At 51.8% G+C, this 25,876-nt stretch overlaps 1 protein-coding gene across 5 annotated transcripts in view; it reads left to right on the top strand.

The window, feature by feature from the left end:
* ARK2C (arkadia (RNF111) C-terminal like ring finger ubiquitin ligase 2C) overlaps positions 1 to 25,876 on the top strand; it is a 107,266-nt gene that overhangs the window by 45,573 nt on the left and 35,817 nt on the right. The window contains exon 1 of one of the 5 annotated variants that reach the window (XM_067014923.1): positions 8,936 to 8,955. The exons of 3 other annotated variants lie outside the window; for them this stretch is intronic. The gene's annotated coding sequence lies outside the window, so the exon portion shown is untranslated. Of the gene's footprint in view, positions 1 to 8,935; positions 8,956 to 20,268; positions 20,340 to 25,876 lie in introns of those variants that run through there. One more of the 5 variants, XM_067014920.1, reaches the window with a different exon arrangement.

Genomic DNA, 25,876 nt, shown 5'->3' with positions numbered 1-25,876 from the left:
CTCATGGGTGAGAAGGAAATGCGTAACCACGGTGCCAGGGTTTTTCCTTCTTCTCCTGGCTGCCTCAGTGCCCACACTGGACAGCTGAAATAAAAGGCTTTCCTATCCTTGTAGGAGGATCTGGAGACTCTGACACCCTAGCTACTCTTTAAAGTATTGGTGAGCCTTATCTTCATAATCACCATCACCTCTGGCATTTGTGTAATCTGATAGTCTACAAGTAGCGCCACATATGTAGTCATCCTATTAGAGGCACAAACTCCCACTAGGATGACGTTGTGGCAGATGTAACCATCATTGTTTAATAGGAAGCAGTAGCTCAGAGAGGTTAATATCAGTTTTCTTCTAGGGCCAGTCAGTACTGGGGCCTGCACTAGAATTCAGGTCTCTTTCTATGGCATCGTTTTTTTTGTTTTTGTTTTTTTTAACATCTTTATTGGAGAATAATTGCTTCACAATGATGTGTTAGTTTATGCTTTATAACAAAGTGAATCAGTTATATATATACATATGTGCCTCTATCTCTCCCCTCTTGCATCTCCCTCCCTCCCACCCTGCCTATCCCACCCCTCTAGGTGGTCACAAACCACGGAGCTGATCTCCCTGTGCTATGTGGCTGCTTCGCACTAGCTATCTATTTTACGTTTGGTAGTGTATATATGTCCATGCCACTCTCTCACTTTGTCCCAGCTTACCCTTCCCCCTCCCCGTATCCTCAAGTCCATTCTCTAGTAGGTCTGTGTCTTTATTCCCTTCTTACCCCTGGGTTCTTCATGACCTTTTTTTTTTTCCCCCTTAGATTCCATATATATGTGTTAGCATCTTTCTGTGGTATCTTTTATCTTGATCTCAGATCCATCCAACTTCCATCCATCCATCCAGCCAGCCAGCCAGCCAGCCACCTAACCATCCATCCATCCATCCATCCATCCACTCAATAGATAATTACAAAAAGCCCATTTCATGCCAAGCATGTAGTAGTGGTAGAGTAGTAAACAAAAACAGACCTGCTCCCTGCCCCTAGTTGCTGCCAGTTAAGTGTAGATTCTCTTCTCTGTAGATAGAAAGATCCAGATTGGATTTAGGTCACTTTGGGAGCCCTCCAGCTTCTGATTTCTAGAACCTTTGGCAGGTGAGCAGGGTTTGGGTGGTAGAGGAGCAGCTAAACGCTAACAGAGAGGAAGAAAGACACTGATGTTTATGGGCACCACTGGGCGCTGGCACGGACCAGGCACTCTGCAAACACAGCTCATTTCTCACCACCTCCTTGAGAGTGGACCAGTCAGGGAGACAGTGGTACCTGGTGGTCTCCTGCAGTGATATCCTGCCTTGTTAGCATAGGGTCCCGGTCTGGCCAGCTCAGCAGACAAATTTCCTGATGCCCTATGGTTCTCACCTTCAGTGTACAGCCGAGGCACATGTGAAAAAAGACAGATAACCAGGCGCCATCTCTAGGCAGTCCCATGGTGGGCGTGAGAGGTTAACACAAGCCCCTGTGTTAAAATAAGCCACTCCCCTGACCCCAATGACATGCTTCCAGTGCAGCATTCCCGGGCCACTTGGGGATGGGAAGACAGCTTTCCTCAGGACAGTCGACATCTTTGGAAGTGAATCCAGTATGAAAACAGCAGTTAGCTCTGGGACAGGGAATCTGTACAGAACTTGCAGGATTCCAGGACTTGTAGGGGAGAAATTTGTCCAAATTTCAGTGCCAAAGTCCCCTTGAGGCTGTATAAAACGTGGAATCTCCTTGCTTCCAATTCCACTCGAGTGCAGGTCTAGAAGGTGGGCAGTGAGGACAGCATCACAGAACCGGGGGTGGTCCGGAGCCGAGCAAGTGGGTCGATGGGACGTGCAAGGGCCCACCAGTGGGAGCAGACAGAAACCCAGGCAACTTCCACTGAGGCAGCCAAGGCTGAGGGAGAGCCTTCCACTCTCCAGTCCTCCTATCGAGGACTTCTGAAACCCCAGGCTCAGGGCCCCCAAAGCAGACTCTTGAAGCCGAAGGTGACCTTAGGTGTTGTCTAATTACAGGGACAGCCAATGTGGAGCACGCAGGGTGTCAGCCTGTCTCCAGGACAGGGGGCAGATATCTTAATTGACCATGGCAGCTTTCCCCCCGAGCCTGGAGGCAGCGTCAGAATTCTTCTTAACCCAGCACTGCAGGCCAGGACATTCTAAGATCCTAGCTGGCATGTGAGTTCCATACAAGCCTCTTTGCCATTCTCCATCTAGATTAAGTCCCCCACTTGACACATGAAGAACATGCAGCCGGGGGAGGGAGAGAGGCCTGCTCAGTGGTTAATAGAATTATTGCTGGGAGGTGAAAGGAGGTAGCCGCATAGCAAGGTGGCCTTGCTGAGGGGTGCTTGGGTCCTGGCTTGGTAAGTTTGACATATCCTATGTGTATCCCATCACAATTTACCACTCTCTGTTAATATTACAGGCTTGGACCTTTTTAAACCCACTGCTTACTGGAGGCATTTAGTCCTGGGACCCTTTTGTGCCATAGAAACCGCTCAGTCCTGCAGAACAGTTTGTTTCTGAAACACACTTTGGGACCTGCAGGATGAGCAGAAAGAGATGAGGCGGCGAGACGCCCGCACTCAGCTTTCGGGGTCTGCCTCAGCCGTGATGGAGGGCATGGAAAGCAGGGGTTGTGTGCTACGCAAAGCTGCCCTTGGTCGGGGTCTGTGTGGTCCTTGGCCTTCATGGCTTCTTTTCACTCTGGTGATTTAGGCCTCTCAGGTGGGGAGTGGGGGGGGGGGGGGCGTGGCGGGGGCGTGAACGAGCCTATCAAATCCTAGCCAACAAGAAAAAGCAGCTCTTTCGGGAGGTGGTTTTAGGGGAAGAAAGAAAGTTCCATTTCCCGGAGTGAGGAGTAAACCTAGAGAACTCCAAGAGACATGTTTGTGTGGAGAGGTAGGTATGAGTGAAAATTTAACATCCCATGCAGGGTGGTCTAAAACAGATCTCTGAACACAGGGGCGAAAAAAAAGAAAAGGACACAGAACACTGAAACAGCTATCATGGAGCTCATGTACTTAACTCTGGGGCCCAGTTTCTTGGATTTCTTTCGTAGTTTATATAGTTTATAGTCCACAGTGGATTGGAAACAGCCAATGGGAAAGAGGGAAGACAGGCTCAGGGAAGGAATGGGGACAGAGTCACCCCGTCCCGTATTACTCACCGTTAGGTGATTCTGACCCCAAGGAAATAGGGAGGGGTGCACTGTGTTTAGTCACTGCTTCAGGAGCTGGGAAAGCTAAGTGTGTGAGCATTTAGGAAAGGTTTCCGTACTAAATGACGGGGATTTAATGGATAAGTTTCTGTTACGGGGAAAATTCACTTATGTGAATCTTTCTCAACAAGGCTGATAAATGAAACATCACTGAAAGTTCTAAACACTCTAGATCAATTCCTACGGGTCACATTAAGAGACAGACACATCGTATGTTATAAGAAACAAAGCATGTCGGAGTCATCGGGATCAAGCCCTTTGTGGTTTTTTTTTGTTTGTTTTGTTTTTTTTTCCGTACGCGGGCCTCTCACTGCCGGGGCCTCTCCCGTTGCGGAGCACAGGCTCCGGACGCGCAGGCTCAGCGGCCATGGCTCACGGGCCCAGCCGCTCCGCGGCATGTGGGATCCTCCCGGACCGGGGCACGAACCCGTGTCCCCTGCATCGGCAGGCGGACTCTCAACCACCGCGCCACCAGGGAAGCCCAAGCCCTTTGTTTTGCAGGCACAGAAGCGGGGGGCAGGGAGCCACCCAGTCAGAGGTGCTCAGTTGCTGGAGGCAGGAACGGTCTGAGGCTCCCCTGTCTCTCTCAGCCTTCCCTCGCATCTCCGGACCCCGTGACTCACTCTCCTTTTCCTGCCCCACCCTCACCTCCCCCGGGTGGAGCTGGCACAGGGATGGGGCCTTGTGGGGCTTCGGGGGTCTCTCCGGGAAACGACTGCATCAGCCGTCACTCATCCGACAGCAGATGACAGCGGTTGGAGATGGGTCACTGCCTCTGTGTCCTCAGGAGGTGTGGCTGGTTTCATAGAAGCTCTGGCACGTATATCCTATTTTCAGTGGAACTCGAATGTAAAGCATGTGGACCTCAAGCTTTCTGTGAAACGAACACTGACCCTTCTGTGAGTGATGGAAATACGCCAGTTTCTTCTCTTCTTCCCCCCACCCCACCCCCCGTACAGGACAACGAGTCCATCTGCACCATCCATGGGCGCTGATGGCGCGTGGAATTGAAGACTAAGGAGGAACAAAGGGAACACGGGGAGAGCGGAGCTCGGAATTGCAGACTGGCCTGTCGCTCCACTTCTGAGCTGGGAGCCCTGGGGCTTGGTAGTTAATTTCCCTCACCTGTAGGAGGGGGACATGGATGCCTCACAGGGCCACAGAATCAACGGAGACAATGAATGTAAATCATTTAGGAAGCCTTCAGTGAACGGGAGGCATTTTTCTACTAAAGGGGGATCTTCATTGACTTGAACCGCCACTGTTTTTGAAAGCGTCACTGAAACTCTTGAAAGCAATGAGCACGATGGAAATACTTCACGTTTCATAATGGTCTGAAAGTGTGCTGGACTGGGTTTGAATCGAGCTCAGCTTTCACCAGCTGGTGGCTGCCCATGGGGGCTCCTAGCTCACAGGGCTGAGGACAAAACGGTGCCAGTCAAGGTTCCCTAAATGGGGGCCACCGCTTCTCTGTTCATTTTTTCCAGTTTACTCCACAAGCGCTTCCTCGGGGGTTGTATTCACACAAATTGTCTTGTTTAGTCTTGAGGCAGTGCCGTCATGAACTTGCAGCGTGTCTGCGGTCCATCAGTGGGAAGGACATCGCGGCTCAAGGAGGAGCACAGAGCCTGGCTCCTGCACTCTCTCACTTCAAGGTGGACATGGCACCAAGAAAGGGCACTGGGTTATGAATTCTGGTACTTGTCTAGAGGATATGCCCATGGTATCATCCTGACAACATCTGCTTAAGTTTGAGAGAGCTTCTCTGTATGAATTCTCCCAGCTCTTATTCTGGGTGGTGGAGGGCAGGGCTGGGCCATGGCCTGGGAAGTTGACCAGGCTGCATCTGACCAGATAACATCCTCCTCCTTGTTAACAGCTGCCTAAACGGGGTCTTCCGGAGGGTGGACCCCAGGCTGCACTGTTATCCCTCCCTTTCTCCCTCCCTCCCAGGGTTTTAGAAACCCAGTCTTCAGTGCTGGGAGGCTTTCTCCTCTTTCCTCCGCAGCCTCATGCTCTGCCTGGGCCGGGCCCCCTCCTCTGCCCTCCAGGCAGGACTAGACCTGGACCCTAGGGTTTAACTCATCAAAGTGTGAGGTCTCAGACCTGTTGTCTCTTCACTCCCAATGCTTCTTAAACCTTGATGTATCCTCCAGGTTCTAGAACCTTCTACCCGGAGAAGCCATGTCCCAATCCCCAGGGGCATTAGCTACTGTGCACAGGTCAGTAGAGAGACAGATGGTCCAGTAAGTAGAAAGGACCGTGGAGTCATGGTGTGGGGAGCCTGGAAGTCATGAGAACTTGCCCACACGAGCTCTGGAGTCTGCAGACCAGTGTTCAAAGCCTGTCTTTGCTTCTTACTAGCTGTGTAGTTACTTAACCCCTCTAAATCTTGGTTGATATGAGGCTTGGAAGAGATCAGGTGCCCACTGCCTGGCAGGGATCCAGGTGGCTCCAGTGGGGCTGGCTGCTGGGAAGCAGGGAGAGCTTGTCTCAGGAGCCCCAACCTTCCTCTTTGGCTTCCTGCTCCCCGGGGAGGTGGGGTATACTCCCTGCTACAAACCAGACCCTCACTGATTTCCTTCCTCCAGAAAGGTGCAAATGACTAGGGGTGGTGTGACAGATGGGGGCCCTCCTACAGAGAACAGAATTTAAGCAGGGTGAAAACATGAACCTAAAGTGATCAAGTTCATGCCTGCTTTCACTGTGGAAGCACAATCTGTCTGGGGCACCTGCTAGAGCCCCGGCCTGGCTATCGAAGTTGTGTCCCAGCCCCTACACTAGCTCACAACCCAAGACTGAGACAGCTCTCCTCCCAGCCTTCCAGGTGTTCCTGACATTGGATTGTTCACTCCTGGGAAGGCCATGCCTCTCCCCCTCCCTCCCAGATAGTCTGCTGACTGATACCCAAGTGATCCTCCAAGGCCTTTGATTCTGTGGGTAGTGGAGGAGGTTTCTGTGAGACTCATATTGATCAAATGGAATGCAGTTTCAGCTGGTTTGAAGTGTATTCATAACAAGCTAACTACCTTGGTGGGTTTTTCCTACTTACTTCTAATTTGGGTTTAATAGGCCTCGCCACAACCTACCCTAAATCCAAATAAACAAGAATCCAAGGAGGCAGAGCTGTCCCTTCACGTCCCCGGTGCTGCACACGGACAACCATGGGTCCTAATAAATGGCCCCATGGTTGTTTCTGCAGGACCAAAGGCCTCTGAATCAACAATGGAAGATTCCAGTGTATTTTATTATAGGCTAGTTCTTTGAAAACAAGCCCCTAGTAGAGGATGCAGGGTAACTTTGTGAACGTGCAACATTCAATGAACATGAACTTCCATATATGTGTGGCTTTGCGCCAAATGTGCTACAAATCCCATGCAAAGCCTCCCGTACCTTGTAGAGATGGCTACCTTCGGGCCATAGTATCTTAACTACCAGAAACTCAGAAATGTCATTTCCCCTGTTGGAACTCAAGCTGACACTTAACATGGTCAAGACTAGCTAGACTCCCATTTTACAGACCTTTAGGGCAGATGGGCTCAGAGATGGGAGGTGAGCTGGCTACTATCAACACCCAGTTTGCTATTGCTTTTACCTGAACCTCCCAGGAAGGGTGCAGGGGTCCTGGAGCCCCACTTCTCCAGAGGTCTGTGTGACGATCTCCACTGCTGACGGCTTGCCCTGTGCCCGGGGTTTCTCCACTTTGGCACTCTTGACATTTGGGTCTGGATAATTCTTTACTGTGGGGGCCATCCTGGCCTCTCTCCACTAGATGTCAGTAGCAGCACCTGTCCGCCCCACGCCCCCTCCCCGCCCCGCCCCACTACGTGACAATCAAAACTACCTCCCGATATTGCTGAATGTCCCCTGAGGGGCTAAGTCGCCCCCACTTGAGAACTGCCGCTTTACACGGGTCATCTCATGTAATCCTTAGAGGAGCCAACTTTATCATCACCCCCACTTTACAGGTGAATTCTCCGAGGCTGAGTGAGTTACGTAACTTATCTGCAGTTAGTAAATGGCAGAGCAGGGTCTCAAACCCGAGTCTGTCTGACACCAAAGTCCATGATTTTACCCTGATTCCTGCCACAGAGGAGGACATGTAGGTCACACACTGAAGCTCCAAGGAGCCCTGGATCTCACCTGGTGTTCACCTGGGGACATGCCCAAGCTGGGGTTTTCAGAGAAGTGAGCTAGAAGGCAGCACTCAATACAAGGGTCCCAGCCTTGAATTCTCTGACATCAGAGGCCGTCCGGGGCCAGGTGGGGACGGGAAGTAGCTGGGAGGTAAACCTGCCTTCCGTCTGCAACAGGTTGGCTGGAGGGGTTTGTACTGATATCTAGAGTCACAGTCTGTTGTATACTGTCACCCAACACCCAGTGGCTGAGAACATAATCATTTATTGTAGATCACCATTCTCCAGGACACCTGAATAGTTCGCCTGGCCTCGTGGCAGCTCAGCGGGGCTCATGCATGTGTGGTTTTCTGCTCTTGGGTTGGGTTGTCTCGGCTTTGTTCTATGCCATCTCATCATCCAGCAGGTTAGCTCAGGCTCGCAAGCTTCTGCGAGAGAGAGACACAGAGAGGAAACGTGCAAGGTTCTCTGAGGCCCAAGCTTGGAACTGGAACAGCCAATTTTGCCGCCTTCTGTTGGCCAAAAAAAGTCACAAAGACAGCCCAGATTCTAGAATGAGGAAATCTAGAATTTCCTCTTATTGGGAGTGGCTGCAATGTCACACTGTGAGGGAGTGGAGATGGGGAAGGGCAGCTGAGGCCGTCTTTGTCTTCCTCTTCTCCTGGTGTTCAGCTGGCATCTGGCTGGCTTCCGGCTGGCATCCGGCTCAGTCTCTGCAGGCCCAGGCCCATTAGTGAGAGCGGGAGGGGAATGCTGGCAGGTTCAGGCTTCTGCAGAGATTCTAGCTGCCTGGATGCACTTCTCAGGATGGTGAGCTCCTTGGGGATATGGACTTTGTTCACCCCGGAGTTCTAAGAATCTAGCATGTACCTGGCACACAGTAGGTTCTCATCTAATAGTTGTTAAATATGAAATTAATTCAGTGACTTTTCCTCAACTCAATTCAACATAACTTGATTTCACTGGTCTTTATTAAGTACCTAGTACCTGTTGAGCTCAACCCGACTTAATCCAAGAGAGTCAGAGGCTATCCAGTTCTCAGCCTGGCCATTAGGACCATGACCAAAGGTCGGCCTGATTGATGGGGGATCCAGAGGAGGGATCCAGACAGCCTTAGAAGTGCTGCCTTTGCAAACTGCACCCTTGTGATGGCCTGAGCCATCCAAGGAAGGGTGTGGTGGTTGCTAGGGGCTCTGGAAGCTCTTCCCAGTCTTGGCACCATGTGGATCGGGTGGATTTTCTGCTGCTTTTCCAAAAGGCTCAGTTTAGTCAAATCCAACAGGTGTCTCAGCAGCCTGCTGGCTTCCCTTTTCCTTTCAAAGCCTGAGAGCTCTGGGAGGGAAATCTGAGACTGTAATTGAGATTCCCTGCAATGCTGTCTGTGTAAGGCTGGCTGGGAGAGGAGAAGTCTTTCAAAACACCAGGTTATTAGAAACAGGAAGCTGCCTTCTGCCAGGAGTCTCGGAGGTTCGCCTCAGAGGTGTCCTTCCTTCCTGCCCTCCAGCTTGGAAGAGGAAGGAACGGACATTAATTAGAGGTCATACCTCTCCCTCATCTCTACCTTCAGCCTTTCCCAAGGTCAGGAGTGGGGCCTGTGGGTGGGAGGTCAAGTGGGACTTCTTCCAGATCAGAGAATAATCAGACCAGTGTGTGTGGTTTCTCAGTGGTGACCAAGAGCAGAGATCACCATGTCAGACTTAGGGAGGTGTGTGTGGAGTGTGTGTGTATGGAGTGTGTGCGTGTGTGTGTGTGTGTGATGGGGAGGAGGCAGTGTGTGCAGTGTGTCTGTGTGTGTGTGTGTGGTCATGGGGAGGAGGCAGTGTGTGTGGAGTGTGTGTGTGAGTGTGTAGTCATGAGGAGGAGTTAGTGTTTGTGTGTGTGTGGGGTCATGGTGACGAGGCAGTGTGTGTGTGTGTGTGTGTGTGTGTGTGTGTGTGATCCTGGGGAAGAGGCAGTTTTGTGTGTGTGTGTGTGTGTGGTTATGGGGAGGTGGCACTGTGTGTGGAGTGTGTGTGTGTATGTGTGTTGTTATCAGGAGGAGGCAGTGTGTGTGAAGTGTGTGTGTGTGTGTGTGTGGTTATGGGGACAAGGCCTTATGTGTGTGGAGTGTGTGGGTTTGTTGTCTTTGGGTCATGGGGAGGAGGCACTGTGTGTGGAATGTGTGAGTTTGTGGGGTTCATGGGGAGGAGAGTGTATGTGTGTGTCTGTGTCTGTGAGTGTGTGTGTGTGGTCATGAGGAGGAGTGTGTGTGTGTGTGTGTGTGTGTGTGTGAGTGTGTGTGTGGTCATGGGTGGAAGTTGTGTCTGTGTGTGTGGTCATCAAGACAGGCCTTGTGTGTGTGGAGTGTGTTTGTGTGTTGTGTTGTATCTGTGGGTCATTGGGAGGAGGCAGTGTGTGTGGAGTGTGTGTGTTTCTGGGGTTCATGGGGAAGAGAGTGTGTGTGTGTCTGTGAGTGTGTGGTCATGTGGAGGAGGCAGTGTGTGTGTGTGGGAGGGCATGAGGCAGAGTGTGTGTGTGTGTGTGTGTGTGTGCATGTGTGGTCATGGGGAGGAGGCAGTGTGTGTGTGTGCGTGTGCGTGTGTGTGTGTGTGGTCATGGGGAGGAGGCAGTGTGTGTGCGTGTGCGTGTGTGTGTGTGTGTGTGTGTGGTCATGGGGTGAAGGCAGTGTGTGTGGAGTGTGTGTGTGTATGTGGTCATGGGGAGGTGGCAGTGTGTGTGGAGCATGTATGTGTGTGTGGTCATGGACAATTGGCAGTGTGTGTGGAGTGTGTGTGTGTGTGTGTGTGTGGTCATGGGAGGAGGCAGTGTTTGTGTAGTGTGTGTATGTGTGTGGTCATGGGGAGAAGGCAATGTGTATATCTGTGTGTGTGCGACCGTGGAGATGAGGCAGGGTATGTGTGCGCCATCATGGGGAGAAGGCAGTGTGTGTGGGTGTGTGTCTGTGTGGACATGGGGAGGAGGCATTGTGTGTGGAGTGTGTGTGTGTGGTCACGGGGAGGAGGCAGTTTGTGTGGCGTGCATGTGTGTGTGTGGTCATGTGGATGAGGCCTTGTGTGTGTGAACTGTGTGTTTTTGGGTCCTGGGGAGGAGCAGTGTGTGTGGAGTGTGGTGGTGTGTGTGTGTGTCATGGGGATCAGGGTGTGTGTGTGTGGTAGGGGGGTCATGAGGAAAAGGCACTGTGCGTGGATTGCGTGTTTGTGTGTGGTTATGGGGAGGAGGCAGTGTGTGTGTGTGGTGATTGGAATGAGGCAGAGTGTGTGTACATGTATGTGGGTCATGTGAAGGAGGCAATGGGTGTGTGTATGTTTGTGTGGTCATGATATGGGGGCAGTGTGTGTGTGCGCGCGCACATGCGTGTGTGTGTGTGGTCATGGGGAGGAGGCACATGTGTGTGTGGTCCTAGGAAGGAGGCAGTGTGTGTGTGAGTGTTCATGGGGAGCAAGCAGTTTGTGTGTGTGTGACAAGTGGAGGAGGCAGTGTGTGTGTGTGTGTGTGTGTGTGTGTGTGTGTGTGTGTGTGTGGTGTCAGGGTGAGGACGCAAAGTGTGTGGATGTGTGTGTGGACGTGTGTGTGTGTGTCAACGGGAGGAGGGTGTGTGTGTGTATGTGTGTGTCTGTGGTCATGGGGAGGAGTCAGAGTCAGTGTGTGAGTGTGTGTGTGTATGTGTGTCGCCATGGGGATGAGGCAGGGTGTGTGTGCATGTGTGGTCATGGGAATGAGGCAGTGTTTGTGTCTGTGTGTCTGTGTGTGTGGACATGGGGTGGAGACAGTATATTTGGAGTGTGTTTGTGTGTGTGTGTGTGTGTGTGTGTGTGTGTGGTCATGTGGAGGAAGCAATGTGTGTGTGTGTTTGTGTTGTCATGGCGAGGAGGTAGTATGTGTGAGTGTGTGGTCATGGGGAGGAGGCAGTGTGAGTGTGTGTGTGCATGTGGTCATGGGGAGGTGGTAGTGTGTGTGGAGTGTGTGTGTGTGTGTGTGTGTGTGTGTGTGTGTGTGTGTGTGTGTAGTCATGGGGACTGACCTTGTGTGTGTGTAGTATGTGTTTGTGGGTCCTGGGAAGGAGGCCGTGTGTGTGGAGTGTTTGTGTGTGTGTGTGTGTGTCACGGGGAGGAGGTTGTGTGTTGGGGGGGTCATGGGTAGAATGCACTGTGTGTAGAGTGTGTGTTTGTGTGTGGTTATGGGAGGAGGAAGTGTGTGTGTGTGTGTGTGTGTATTTGTGGTCATTGGGAAGATGCAATGTGTGTGGATGTGTGTGTATGTGTGTTGTCAAAGGTAGGAGGCAGTGTGTGTGTGGTCACATGGAGGAGGGTGTGTGTGTGTATGGTTAGAGGGAGGTGGCAGTGTTTGTGTGTGGGGGGGTCATGGGGACATGGCAGTGTGTGTGTGTGTGTGTGTGTGTGTGTGTGTGTGTGTGTGTGTCTTTGGTCATAGGGAAGAGGCAGTTTGTGCGTGGGGTGGGTCATGGAGAGGAGGAAGAGTGTGTGTGTGTGTATGTGTGGTCACTGGGAGGACGCAGTGTGTGTGGATGTGTGTGTGTGTGTTGTCAAGGGCAGGAGGTAGTGTGTGTGTGTGGTCATGGGGCAGAGGCAGTGTATGTATGTGTGTGGCGGTCATGGGGAGGAAGCAGCGTGTGTGGAGTGTGTGTGTATGTGGTCATGGGGAGGAGGCCCTGGGTGTGGAGTGGGTTTGTTTGTGTGGTTATGGGGAGGAGGCAGTGTGTGTGGAGTGTTTGTGTGTCTGGTCATAGGAGGAGGCAGTGTGTGTGTGGTCATGTGGTGGAAGCAGTGTGTGTGGAGTGTGTGTGCGTGCGTGTGTGTGTGTGTGTGTGTGTGTGTGTGTGTGTGTGTGTGTATGTGTCATAGGGAGGAGGTCGGGTGGGGAGGAAGGAGGCAGGTAGGAGACCCGGTATCATTTGTTAAGTGCCTATCTGGTGACCTGAGCCTTTGCTAGAAGCTGTGGATGGTCCTGCAGAATAAACCCAGCCTCCTGCCCCCAAGGTGCCCATCACTGTTGAGGCCATGAATCTGGCATAGGAGAGACCACTGGCCAGCCATGATGGACAGTGTCCCACGAAGTGCCAGATGGTGTGGCCAGGACTTCGGGGTAGGAGGGACACAGAGGAGGTATGTCAGGGAAAGTCTGAGGAAGAGGATGGTTTGGGCTGCATTGGTGCTGTGCGCTTGGTGGGCCTTGAATTGCAGGGCGTCCACCTGCTGTTGAACTGAGAGCCCACAGTCCAGCCCCCAGGGGCTCTATGGAGACTAGTGGCCTTAAAGCTGCTGCCATCAGGGTCTGCTGCCTGAGACAGGAGAGGCCGAATATCCTGAATGCTGTGACTCCTTCCTCCTCCACTCAGCGCTCCTGGGTGGGTGGCTGCCCACTGTCCTTTCTCTCTCTGGCTTCTGTCCTTCCTCCTTGGATCCCCATCTCACACGAGACATGTCACCAACATCTAGTACCTGCACAGGACACGCATGTAAGGCAGTGGTCCTGAAACGGCACGTGCTAAAGCAGCTCCAGGGAGTTCTTGTTGAGGTGTGGGCTCCTGGGAATGGCTCCAGAGATGCTGGCTCAGCAAACCTGCCACGGGGCCTGGGAACCTGCATTTAACAACGTCCCCAGGAGGACCTGAGAAACTGCTTCGGTGTTTTATGATTGTGCAATACCTTCAACTACAGGCTTTTCCTAGAATTCTCTGCTGCCCTATGGGGTTGGTTGAGTAGGGATACCTGTGCCCATTTTCTGGATGGGAACAGTGGAGCCTGAGAGGAGAAGCACTGCCCAGTGTCACACAGGCAGTAAGTAGGTAGTGGAACTCGGGTGCACTTTTCCATCAAACACCCCCGCTAGACTGGATCAGGCAGTGAGGCCTTCTGGGAGTGTGTACACTTGAACAGGGGTTGGGGGGGTGCGGTGGGCAGGGAAGGGAAGGCATGTGACTCCCTGGGGAGACCTATTTTATCTGATTAACTAATGTGGATGGGTAGGCGTTGATAGGAAGGAAGAGAAGGGGCCAGCAATAAAAGGCAGGGTCAGTTGACAATGACAGTGTCCAGTGTGGCCTGCGGCCTGTCCTGGAGGCAGGTATTGGCTTCTTCCTCTCTTACCTCCAGGAGGGCCACCAGAGTCCCTGGAGTCGTAGACTGTTCAAAAGGAAGGCATCTCATTTTATAGGTGAGGATGTGGAGATGCGGAGCAGGGAATTAACTCACCCGAGGCCATGCCCTGGTTAACGACATCTCAGGACACATGCTCCGATTCTGTGTTTCAGATTTAACAGCCGCCCATCCAGCGTTGGGGTGCTTTCTTCCTTCCTGTCCAGGCCCCACTCTTATTCTTCTCACCGGGCTCTGACTGTTACTCTCATTTTCTCTCGAATTCCCTGATACTGACCCCTCACGTTCTACACTGTGTTTGGCTTTTCCAAAGCACTTTTGTGTACACCTTCTTGGAAGGTTACTGGGACAAGCGACCTCACTCCGTTTTACATATAAAGAAACTGAGGCTTATAGGGTTAGTGAGGAGCAGATACAGGCCCAGACTCCGTGTTCTGGTCGTCAGGCCCCTGGAATGCTGGGCACTCTTGCTCTTAGACAGGGCACCCCCAAGCTCAGGTGCGGCCCTCATCCCACTGCTTTACCCTCCACTGGCTTCATTTCTGGTGCTTGGATGTCCTGGCCTGACTTTTGAGAATGGGCCGGATATTTCTCCCCTCTCATCAGCTTCTCTCCTCTGAGCCTTTTACTCTGACCACGTCTTTGTACTTGGGCTTGGCCAGTGTCCGCATGGAGGGCAGAGACGTGATTGCTCACTTCTCTGGGTCCCTCAGAAGAGCGATGGGCCACCCAGCAGGTTCCTGGCAAATAGCTCTGACTTTATTAAGGACTCTGCCAGCTTCTTCCTGGCCTGCTAAAGGAGTGCTTGTACGGCCTCCATCCCTCTCTGACTCAGATCAAATGGGGACCTTCGGTCTGTTGCTGGGCAATTTGTTAGATTGGGTGACCCACAGAAATAGGGAAAAACATGGCCTGTATAGTGCTGTTTCTAGGCAGCCCCTATCCGCGTGGTCCCCAGCTGTACGGAACATCCCTGTGTCTGTTAGTGCGGTGGCCTGAGTCTGCCAGGGCTGCTCTGTCGTCTCCCTGGGTCGGGACACGGCCTAGATTGTGCCAGCTTGTCAGCAGCCCTGCCACTATGCTTGTGAGGCTAAATCCCGCCCTTCCACCCTTTGCATTTTTCCCTCCTTGGTCTTCTGTTGAACAAAATATGCTGGTTAGGGGCTCAGGATTAGGCTTGGAGGCATTTACGATCCCCACCCCGCCCCGGGATTACTGGGGAGAGCGGCTTTTGGATGGGCAGAGGTGGAAGGTGTGTGTGTGTCGGGGGGATGGGCTACAGGGAGGCTGAAGCCATTAGAGGCAAAGATCGTCACCATCAAAGCTAAGCCTTGTACTGGAAATGCTGCAAGGTCAGACATCCCCACAAGGCAAGGAGGGGCGTACTGTGTAGGCTGAGAGTCCCAGTGCCATGGGACATGAGCCTAGAACCCAGGGGAAGGCAAGGGTGCAGGAAGGCTGGGCCTAGGCCCCCAGGGGCCTGCTCAGGCCTGCTCAGAGGCGAGGGCAAAGCCTGCTACCAGGCCCTGTCTGAGAGCCAGGACCCGGGAAGTGGGTCCATTTCCCAGGGGGCCACTTCAGCAGCCACAGCAGCCCAGGCCTGGCCTGGGGCCTCCCATTTGCTCTATAGGTCACACAAAACTCAGCAGATCAGCAGATTCCAGCCGAGGTGGTCCAAGGCCGCCGCGAAACAGCGTTCCTCCCCCGCCGCCACTTCTCCAACCACCGGGGGTCACTCAAGGACATTTTTTCCTTATTGTGGAATTTTCCAGATCTCAGTGTCCCTTAATTAGGAATGAAGGTTCTTTGTATTTAAATTCTATAATGGATCCAAGAGCATGAGAGCAAAAAGGACCTAAGCAAGTGCCTCATGCCCTTCTGAATGGGAAAGTGACTCGCCTGGGGTCACCGTGTTACGCGGTGCAGCAGGGCCTGGCCCACTCCTGGGTCAGACGACAGTGAAGGCACACGTGAAGGGAACTGGGTCTCACCTCGTCCTCTGATCTTCCCACTAAACCCTCTTTAACAAATGTCAGCCACCAGCAGGGCTGCCCTTTAAGTGACAAATCATGGCATCAGGCTAGTGGAGCTTCCTGGCACCCGGGACCTTAGAGTTGAGGAGGCCGTGGAGGTGTTGCCTCCTATGGTCCTCAAATAGGGCAGGAAGACCCATGCAGGGTCCAGGCGTCCAGCTGATGACAAGCATCTCCTGCCAAAGTTGGGGGCTTTACACTGTGGGAACAGCCATCTGCTTTTATTTACTCTATGCTGGGCGGGGGTGGGGGGAGGCTCTCAGGAAGATCTATTTACACAGAAAAGAAGTCGGAAACCATAAATCTGATGCAAACTCAGAAAACCTCTTCTTGCTACCCAACGAGAGGCTTTGGGCTGAACTTTGTCTCGGAAAGGTCTCCCACATCGCGTGTGAGGCAATCCAGTCTTCCCTTTTCCATTTTAAAAAAAAGACAATACACTGAACATATTTAAACTGTACAATGGGATAGGTTTGGACATATGTATATACCTGTGAAATCATCTCTTCCCTGTTGGTTAGCTCTTCTTGATCACTTAGTAATTCATTTATTAGATCAGGTACTTACTGAGCATGTACTATATACTATGGGCTGTTAAACAATTTAACATTCAGTTAGAACCTGGCTTCCTCTAAATTCTACTCTCCAACCCCAGCTTCACTAGGGTTGCCAGATAAAATACAAGATGTTCAGTTAAATTAGAATCACAGGCAAACAACGAATGGAGTTTTAAATCAATATGTCCCCAATATTGCATTCTTATACTAAAAAATCATTCATTGTTTATCTGAAATTCTGATTTAACTGAGTAGCCTGTATTTTTGTTTGCTAACTGGCAACCCTAAGCTCTACCCACTTGAGCTGTATAGAAGTCACGTGTCCTCTGTCCTGGGACAGACCTTCTGGTGTTTGAAGATGGCTCCCAGGGCTCCACGTGCTTTGAACCTTCCTGGTGTTCAAAGCACTGGAGAGCGCTTGCTCTGGTCTCAGTGCCATGAGTCTAATTATTGATATTAAGATTGTGTGACCCTTTTCCAGTCAAGTCCCATGGCTCCTGTTGAGCTCGTCACACTCAAAAACTCATGGCTCACGTTCACTTTGGTGCCATCAGGCAGGCCTCCCCTCCAGCCCTCCGGCAGAGGTTTTGAACAGAGCCTTGGCTTCTCCATCTATGCCGATGAGATTTCATCTTGTTGGTTTATTCATGCTTCTAGGCCATTGGAATCTCATGGAAGCCAGAGTCTGTCACCTAGCAAAAGGTCCATCCCTCCCAGGTTAGGATATCTTCAAACCTGATAAATCTGACAGTAGATCTTCAGTCAAGTAACTGGTGGAAATGTGGACAGGCCAAGCCTAAGCACAGATGCCCAAGGAGTGTCCTGGAGAGAGCCGTCCCGCCCCCTCCTCCTCCCCTCTTCCCTGCCTGTAGGTTGACAATAACGCTCATTGGACCAACTCATCTGAGTGTAGTATCTATTACCCACATGACATTTCCTATTTTTATCTACAAACATTTCATAACAGTCTAATTCAATTTTCTCACTCATTCATTTCAGTGGATACTTATTGCATGCTTCCTTGTGCAATCTGTCAGATGCCTGGTGAAAATCACATCCATTACACTCTTGTGTTTTTCATCTCCCAGCCCAGGTGACCCCATCACCAAAGCTCATTCTTTAGGGAACTTGCTGGTCCCTGGTGATTATCAGTCCCCTCTTGCTCCTCCTTCCCTTTTTAAGTCATCACAAACCATTTTAAAATCCATTAAAAATTTGTCAAGGTGTTTTATATTCTAATTTAAAATTTCTGCCTTTCATCTTTTTTCCTTGTGGGAAAATTTAAACACAATTTACAGTCTGAAACGTCTGCCCCTCTGCTGCGATTCTTGTTTCCTCAGAAATTGCACAGTAGTTCTGGGGTCCCATTGGCAAGTTCCTTGTTTGTGCGGCGCTGTAATTTAATGTAGTTGGAAGATGTAGTTCAGTGAATGGGCTGAGTGGCTCCCTTACTCTTTTGAACTTAATCCAATGAATTCTCACTAATTTGATGGATGTAGGTCAAGGACAGGAGAAAAGGTGGTGGAAGGAGAGTAACAGATATTAAACACTTATTTTGTGTCAGACATGCAATGCATTCAGTATTCATTATATCATTTTACTCTCACCAAACTTGAAGTAAAGCTCCAGTTTTGAGTTGAAGAAACTGAGGCTGAGAAGTTCAGAGACGTTAAGGGAGGTGCTCAAGGTCACACAGCTGGGATGGCTATGTGATACATGCAGAATTCACATCTGGCTTTGTTTAGCTTCAAAGTCTGTGTTCCTTCTACTGTCCTGCAGAGCTAAGCTTTACTTTAAGTCTAATATGGCAAAACCCATTTTTTTTGGGGGGGATGAGGTTTATCATAGAATTTCTTCTGATGTAAGAGCTGATTCATCAAATGAGTTTGTTGTTTTGGAACTCATCTACTGTGTATAGTATGGTGGACTGGGTTGCTAGAAATTGAGTGACTTGTTGAGTGTCCCGTGACGGAATTTTTTTTTTTTTTTTTTGTGGTACGCGGGCCTCTCACCGCTGTGGCCTCTCCCGTTGCGGAGCACAGGCTCCGGACGCGCAGGCTCAGCGGCCATGGCTCACGGGCCCAGCCGCTCCGCGGCATGTGGGATCTTCCCGGACCGGGGCACGAACCCGTGTCCCCTGCATCGGCAGGCGGACTCTCAACCACTGCGCCACCAGGGAAGCCCGCGTGATGGAATTTTTATCTGAGAGGTGAGCTAGCCTTCAGCTCTGAGGCTCCCCAGCAGTAGAGCGCCTGTGGCTAGGGACGTAGTCGGAGCAGCTGCTGGGAGGCACGGAGCTCTGCAAGCCGATGGGCTGACTCCTGGAAGGCGGCCTGGCTGGAGTGTGCATGGCAGTGGAGGCCCGAGGGGCAGATGGGCCAGCGAGGGCCAGAGTAGTGGTCCAGGTGGGGACAACGGGGACAACTAGAGCAGCAGACACAGCTGAGGCGGTGGGAGGGCGCCAGTAGTTGTAGAGGTGACGGGAACCACAGAAGTGGGTGAGGGAGTGGACAGAAAGGGTGGAGGAGAGAGAGTCAGGGAGAAACCATTGGAAGGTTCCCAGGACCCAGTCATGGGTCCCGGTGAGTTCTGTACACCCCCAGGGCAGAGGAACAGGTGGGAAGGAAGGGAAAATAATTTGATTTGGATGAATTGAGTCTGAAGTGTACATGGGACACCCAGACAAAGAACTTCTTACAGTCGGGACTGGTGGGAGAGATTCTGGGTTTACTGTTTTGAGGGCGGATGTTTCGTACAGTTATTTGTGTGTACGACCTTCCCTGCAATAAACTTCCCTGCAGAACCGATGTTCCCTTCCTCCCTCCCAGGTGAGCTGCTCCCTGGGGCTGTGACACATGTGCACCCTTGTACACGCATCCACACACAGAACACATGCGCTCACTTATGTGTACATAGCCGTACGCCCTCACACACTCACACACACACACATTTGTGCCTCTTTACACACTCAGCCCGCACTTTTCTCACACATCCACACACACAATATACACCCTTGCACACATCCACACCCACTTTCCTCTCAGACACACTTACATGCTCCCATTGCACACACACGAGCACACACACATATTGTGTACACCCTCACCCACTCATGCGCTCCTGCAATCCATTTACACGCCCATCATCCTGACACACTCACCCTCACTCATTCACTTGCCCACATTCATACACTCACTGGCGCACGGCTGCCCTTACTCACCCCCACCCCCACCCACGAGCTGCTCCTGCTGCGTTACTCCGGCCCCTCCTCGTCCTCCTGGGGGTGGCTGCCATCAGGACACTGAGTGCCGGACTCCACAGTCAAGGGGCCCCACTTGGGGGGGCTCCCAACCCCTAACTGCCGCCAAGCCCGCAGGCTCTTGGCTAGGGCGCTGGCTGGGGCTGGCTGACTGAGGCCGATCCTCTGAGGGACTTGCAGCCCTTCTGTCCTTCCTAATTCCAGGCTTCCAGGAAACACGAGAGAGGGTGTCCTTGGAGTGGAATGAAGGCTCGGAACGAGAGTTCCTCGTGAGCCTCTTGTCTGGCTCACTGGACATGAGAAACCTGACTTACCCGGGTCACCCCGCCCTTGGTGGCAGGTTAGGGACTAGAGCGCCAAGATCTGGGGCAGGGGGCTCTCAGTGCGCCCTGGCTGACAAGGGGGACCAGAGAAGGATCAGAGGTGAGCCCAAGTTCTGAGGTTGGCCACAGGGCCCCCGCTCGGCAATGAGGTCACATGTCGGGGGCCCTTATGCTCCCGTCCTGTCCCACGGGAGTTGCGTCCCTGGGGCAGGGTATGGCTGGCTCCCGGGCCTGGACAGCTCCAGGCGCTGGCTTGCCCAGCCCGGAACCCTGATGCTGAGGGGGACACCCGGGGGTAGGGTAGGCAGAGCATGGCTGTCTTTCCTGACATCATATCCTCGTTCTGTCCCCGAACAGCCTAGTTTCCCTTTAAAAATGACTATTTATGGAGCTCTTATTTAAGAGTTATCTAAAACCTTCTAGAACTTTTCTTTTGCCCCTGCCTCTGCCACCTCTTGGGGGGACATGCATACTATAAATTGCATCCTACCGCATACAGTTGGGCTTCCTTTGATTTGCTCGAATTCCCCTGTGCTTGAGATCTATTTGAAGTACGGGGATAGGTGACAAGGGCTGCTGCCTCTCTTTCCAGGGCACATGCGACCTTCACCCCACAGGGTGGGAGACCAGCTCTGGCCCAGACATCGGCGGCAGACCCACCCAGCCCTTTGGAGGTACAAGCCCCTGCACCCCCCCACCCCAACCAGTCTCCTGACATCCCCCCAAGCTCTGCTGCCGACAGCTGGCTTTTGGGGATTAGCTCTTTCTTGCTTTGCTCACCTGTGCTTCCTCTTTAGTACATATTGTCTTTATTATTATTATATGGCTTTATTTCTTCTGCCGTTATAAAATCATGTAACAATAAATTTGGAAAATGTCATTCCTAATCCCGTCATTCAACAGGACCATAACCAACCTGTTGGCACTTCCCTCTAGATTTTCTCTCTGGGCAGATGAGGTCTTGTTTAGTTTAGTTTTGTTTTTTAAGTTGAAGGTTAATCCCTTATATTGCAGATGCCATTTCCAGACCTGCGGCTCTAGCCGTGGCTTACATGGGGCAAAAAAAATGAATCACAGCTGCTATCATAGCTGGATTTTTAAAATTAAGAGCTGGGAAGCACTTGCTGGGAGCTGGCACTGGGCTTGATGCCTTGTAGCATGTCAGGTAATTTCTGCCTGGAAGGAGCATACTTTCCACTTGAAGTGATAAGATCCGTGCAGGGGGGAAAAGTTGGGTGACAACACAGGTATTGTGTCATCACAAATGTCACAGGCTGCTTGGGAGAGCCTTGCCTACTGAGAAGCACAGAGATTGATGGTGTCTTCAGGAATCCAAGGTGGTGAAGGCCCAGTGGGGTGGGCAGAGAAGCCCTTCTGGAAGAGGTGGGGTTGTGGCTGAGCTTTGAAGTCTTCGCAGATGGATGTTCGGGGAGGGGTTGTATCTCAGACTGGGGAAACAGCCTGGGGAGATGTTTGGAGGTAAGAAAGCTCCAGCATGTCTGGAGGCCTGGAAGTAGCTGGGCAGGCAGGGGTAGTAGGCTGGAGGCAGATGTGAAGGGTAGCATCTGCCCTGGGAGGAGTAGGGAACCATGGAGGTGCCTGATAAAGATGCTGCCACAGAAGCTGCTGATTCAGGGGACGGTAGGCAGGAGGAATCTCAGGTCTGCTTTAAGGAACAGTGAAGAGGCCGCAGGAGATGGAGGGGGGATCTGCCAAGGAGCAGCCTTGCCTTGCCATCCCTGGCCCAACCTCCCTCCTACCCAGAGCCAGAGCTGATCTTGGGCCAATTTGACTGGCATCTATAATGCCAGCCTGGAGTGTAGAACGCCTATAGATGTGGAACACTCAGCACACAGACCGACTTCCTAGGTTCAAATTCCAGGTCTATCCCATTAAAGCCCACCAACCAAGACCACCAAGAATACACCCGTAGCCAAACAAAGTCAGGCGTATTAGCCTGATGCAGCAAGGGAGAGCACATACCATGGGAAACTGCGGGGCACCTCAAAAGGAGGCATTAAGGAAGGGGCGCTTATGGAGTTTGGTGGCTGGAGTTAATTATAGCACGGTCTTGGTCAGAGTTGCTAAACTAGGGCCTTGCTGGAACAGTCAGAAGTCATATCTTTAGAACACACAAGCCTAGTTGGAACTGCTGTCAGATCAGTTTGTCTGTGGTCTTATCTTGGAACATATGGGTGTGAATGAGCTGCTGTCAAAAGAATTTGAGCTTAGATAGTCTGTGCTGTGCCATTTAACTGTTTTATGAGTCACTGCACAGGCCTTTTTGCAAATTGTGGTTTCTGTTTCAAGTCTCAGTTCTCTACTTACTGCCTAGATGCCCTCAGGGCCATTTCCTACTTCAAGTTTGTCTGTGGGCATGTTATGTGCCCTTGCTCTACCTAGGTTTCCTCATTGAGTAAGAGGGGATAATAACAGTAGCTACACCATGGAGTCCTCAGCATTGTAGGCATCAATATGTGTAAAGCATCTGGCAGAACCTGGCACACAGTGGGTCCAATATAAATATGAGCCATCGTTATAACCACAAGCCTTTGAGATTGAGAAAAAGAATGTTGATGGCTCCACTGCCGCAAAAGAAAAGATAGTCTGCAAGGTGTTTTTCCACTTAAGGGGGGAAAAAACAGGATGGTGTTCTAGGGAGCAGCCACCACAATCTAGAATAAACAATCTTCTTTGACTGGTGTCATCTTCCGAGAAGGCGGGAAGGCAGGGGATCAAAGGATGCTTTGAGGTTTGGGGCACATCTACAGGGAAAAGTGGTGACACACTCTTCCTTGGTTTAGTCAAGGACAGAACAGGAGGGAAGGTACCAGAGCACCGCCACTACAAGTTTGGATTTCATAGAGAAAGGCTAGTTTGACTCTGGGTCGTTAAGTATCAGGGTGGGGAGGCTAAGAGGCTGTGGACTCCTGGCCACATCTGAGTAGGGTGGAAATTGTGGTGCAGTGGCGGGACTTCTGTACTGGCCGTCAGGTGGCCTGGGTCCCAGCACAGAACTGCTTCTAGTAGCCCAGGGGTGGCTTTCTGCAACTCATTCCTCACCCTGCGTCTTAGCCTTCCCATTTATAAATGAAGGATTTGGAGGGCCTTTTAGAGTCTTTGCTTTCTTCACTTCAAGGCATCTTGGAGATCACGGTCATTCTTTCTCATGACTGTACAGTGTTCCCTGAACACATGGTTCACTATTGATGGGCATTTGGTTGTTTCAGCCTTTTGCACTTCTTATGAGAAATGGTGCACATTTTGTGCACATACCTTTATATGTATGCATTTACCTGTAGGATACCAGGTGGAGTCGCCTGCTGACAAGGCTTGTGCATTTGTGATTTTCATGGCCATTGCCAAATAACTCTCCATAGAGGTTGCACCAAATTAGAATCCTACTGCCAAGTTGTGGGCCCTGCCATTTCACTGATTTGGCGAGGCTGGTGGGGGAGGTCTTGATGATCTCTCCAATACACCTTCCACCTCTAAGATTACATGTCAGGGTCCTGCTCTGCTTCTGCTCCATTTCTTAAGCCACCAGATGCTTAGCTGGGCTTGGCTTCATGCTCCTCTCCTTGCACCATGCTTTTCTGCTCTCCAGCTGGTCCCAGTGAAAGAGAGAGAATGAGAATGATTGAATGAGAGAGAGTTCTAGGTGCTCAGTGTCTCACCTGTGATAAGCCAGCAACTGTCGTCATTCCAACTTCTGTGTCCACACACCTGGCTCTCCACAGTCGGGGTGGAGGTGGAGGAGGAGCCAGCCAGCCAGCTGTGTGTGTTATGGTGAAGGTCAGAGCCCCTTAGGCCGTGAGACTGAAGGGCAAACTCACAGTCCAGAGTTCTGCATACTGCCTTCAGGATTGGGGTCATCATTCATTAGCTTCACGAGACTCCTGATTCTTGGTGGAATTTTACCCTAGGGAGGTGTTGGGGCCTACATCTTGCTTGTGACCTGGAGCCCTGCCTGGAAACACTCAAAGCTGTCACCCATAACCGCCCATGGGCTTAGCTCGAGCGAGGGAGGGCCTCCCTGACAGACAAACGAGTGGAAATCCATCACAGAGGAAGTGTAAACAGACCCAGAGAGTGGAAGTGCCACTGTCCCCCAGTTTTCATCATTGAAGTGGCACGTGGTGAATTCGCTTTCTGCATCCTTTCTTCAATTGTTCAGGCTAATAAACGTGGTCAGCAAGTAATCCCTTGATTTTCTACACGTGCCTTTGTAATGTTTACAGGACCCCCCCGGGGTCCCCTCCATACACACTCATTAATTAAACATCTCCTGGGCACCAGTGTGTGCCAGGTGCTGGCTGTGTGTAGGTGGCAGATGACCAAGACCCTGCCTCTACCCTGGGGAAGTTGCTAAGACAAGGCTCCTTGTGACAAACATGGGGTGGAAAGTGACAAGTGTCATAGTCAAGACATGCAACACATGCCTGATGGTTCCAGGCACCCTCCTCCCCTACTTGGTGGCAGCTCTCTTACTTTGCCTTCCCCAAGCATCCAATAATTTCGAGAGTTTAAGGAAGGGAGAGAACCAGAGTAGAAAGGAGAGGACCGCTCCATGAAGAAGGCGGGCTGAGGCCTGGCAGGAGAGAGCCGCAGCTCTAGCATTTGCTGGTTTAACAGGGTCAACTGGCAAGTTGCTTTGGGCTGGGTGAGTTTGAAAGATGTAGTGACATTGGCTGGAGAAAGGAAAGAGACACATTTCCTAGAGGCCCCTGTATCAGGCCTTTGCTGATGAGATGATGCCATGCGGCCGTGATTAGTGGGACATGTATTTCTGGGTCAGTTGATTATTTCTCACTCTTGCAGTAAGAGAGGTTGCATGGAGTCATTTGCATTTTCCTGCCAAATCCCCTTTGCTACTGATCCATTCATTTCAACACACCTTTGTTAAGTACCGACTGTGTGTCAGAAGTGAACTAGACCGTGGAAGCCTTGCCTCGTGGAGTTGACATTCTATGTGTGTCTTCAACTCTGAGCAAGTACCTATCCCGGGGAGGGTCGCTTGTATCTTCTTGAGGGATTCCGGAGGGGTGGAGCTCTACTGGTGGAAGCTCAGGCATGGGTCAGATATTTAGGACTGTTCACCCAATGTGAACAAAAGTTGGAGGGTGTTCAAGGAAACCAGATTCAATCAAGTAGCTGGATGTGCCCCGATGATGACCTTGGGCTGGGCTGTGTGTGTATGTGACCTTTGCCTCTCCTTGGTCCCTTTCTCCTGGACCCTTGGATGCCCTTTGGGAGGGGAGGGTCTAGGGCACCATGGTGTCCAGCACCCTGGAGTGGCATCCAGGATGCCAGGCTCCCTGGGCTAAAAGCCTCTTGTCAGCAGAGTAATTGGATCTGACTTGCAGCAGGCAGGAAGCAGAGGTATTCAAGTCAGTCATGCTATTTTTAAACGCCCTCTCTTCCCCAAGTGCAGATCTCAAGCTCAGCAGGAGAGAACGGCTCATCTCATCTCAGAGCCTTGGTAATCAAAGCACAGTCCCTGCCCCCAAGCTTGAGTCTCCCCACCCCCATTCTTCAAAATCAGATCTCACGCTGGGCAACTGTCCCTGAGCCCTGCCACGACCGACCGACCGACCGACCGACCGTGTGTCCTGGTTGGGGAAAGTGTGGACTCCAGGGGCCTCAGGGTTGTGGAGACACATCCTGGTTTGGGCTGACTGTTCAACGGGCAGGAGACAAGCCAGCAACCCTGGTCTCATGGTTGCCTGGCAGCCTCAGAGACTCACCACTAAGCTTGCTGGTAAATATGTCCCTGCCTGTCTGCCACTGTCTTTGACTCTCAGAGCAGCTCATAGCTGCCTGTCAGGCTCTGAAGACAGCGGGAGTCAGAGCAGAGAGCAGGCACCCTCCTGCCAAACCTCCCTCTGGGAGCTGAGCCCTGTCCTGCATGCAGCTCACGGTGTGGCGAGGGCTCCCCGGCAGCCGGCGCTCAGTCATGCTGCCCGGAGGCTGCCTCATTTGTCTGCTGCTTCTTGCTCGCGGCGCTCCTCTCCCCAGCTCCCCCAGCAGCGGGGGGCTCTGAGACACATGTTGGCTGTGAAATGTTCCCCCTCCAGGGCATGCAGGGCAGACAGGAATGGCAATTGCCGAAAGGCCTGACCACCCCGCACTCTTGCACTCTCGGAGGGGGACAGGCCACCTCTGCAGGAGCTGTCGTGGAAGTGGAGACACCGCCAGCAACCGACATGGA

This window comes from Kogia breviceps, chromosome 15 (assembly GCF_026419965.1).
Source record: "Kogia breviceps isolate mKogBre1 chromosome 15, mKogBre1 haplotype 1, whole genome shotgun sequence".
Lineage (NCBI taxonomy): Eukaryota > Metazoa > Chordata > Mammalia > Artiodactyla > Physeteridae > Kogia > Kogia breviceps.
Note: the sequence above shows the minus strand (reverse complement) of the source record. Positions and strands in the feature narration are given on the sequence as shown.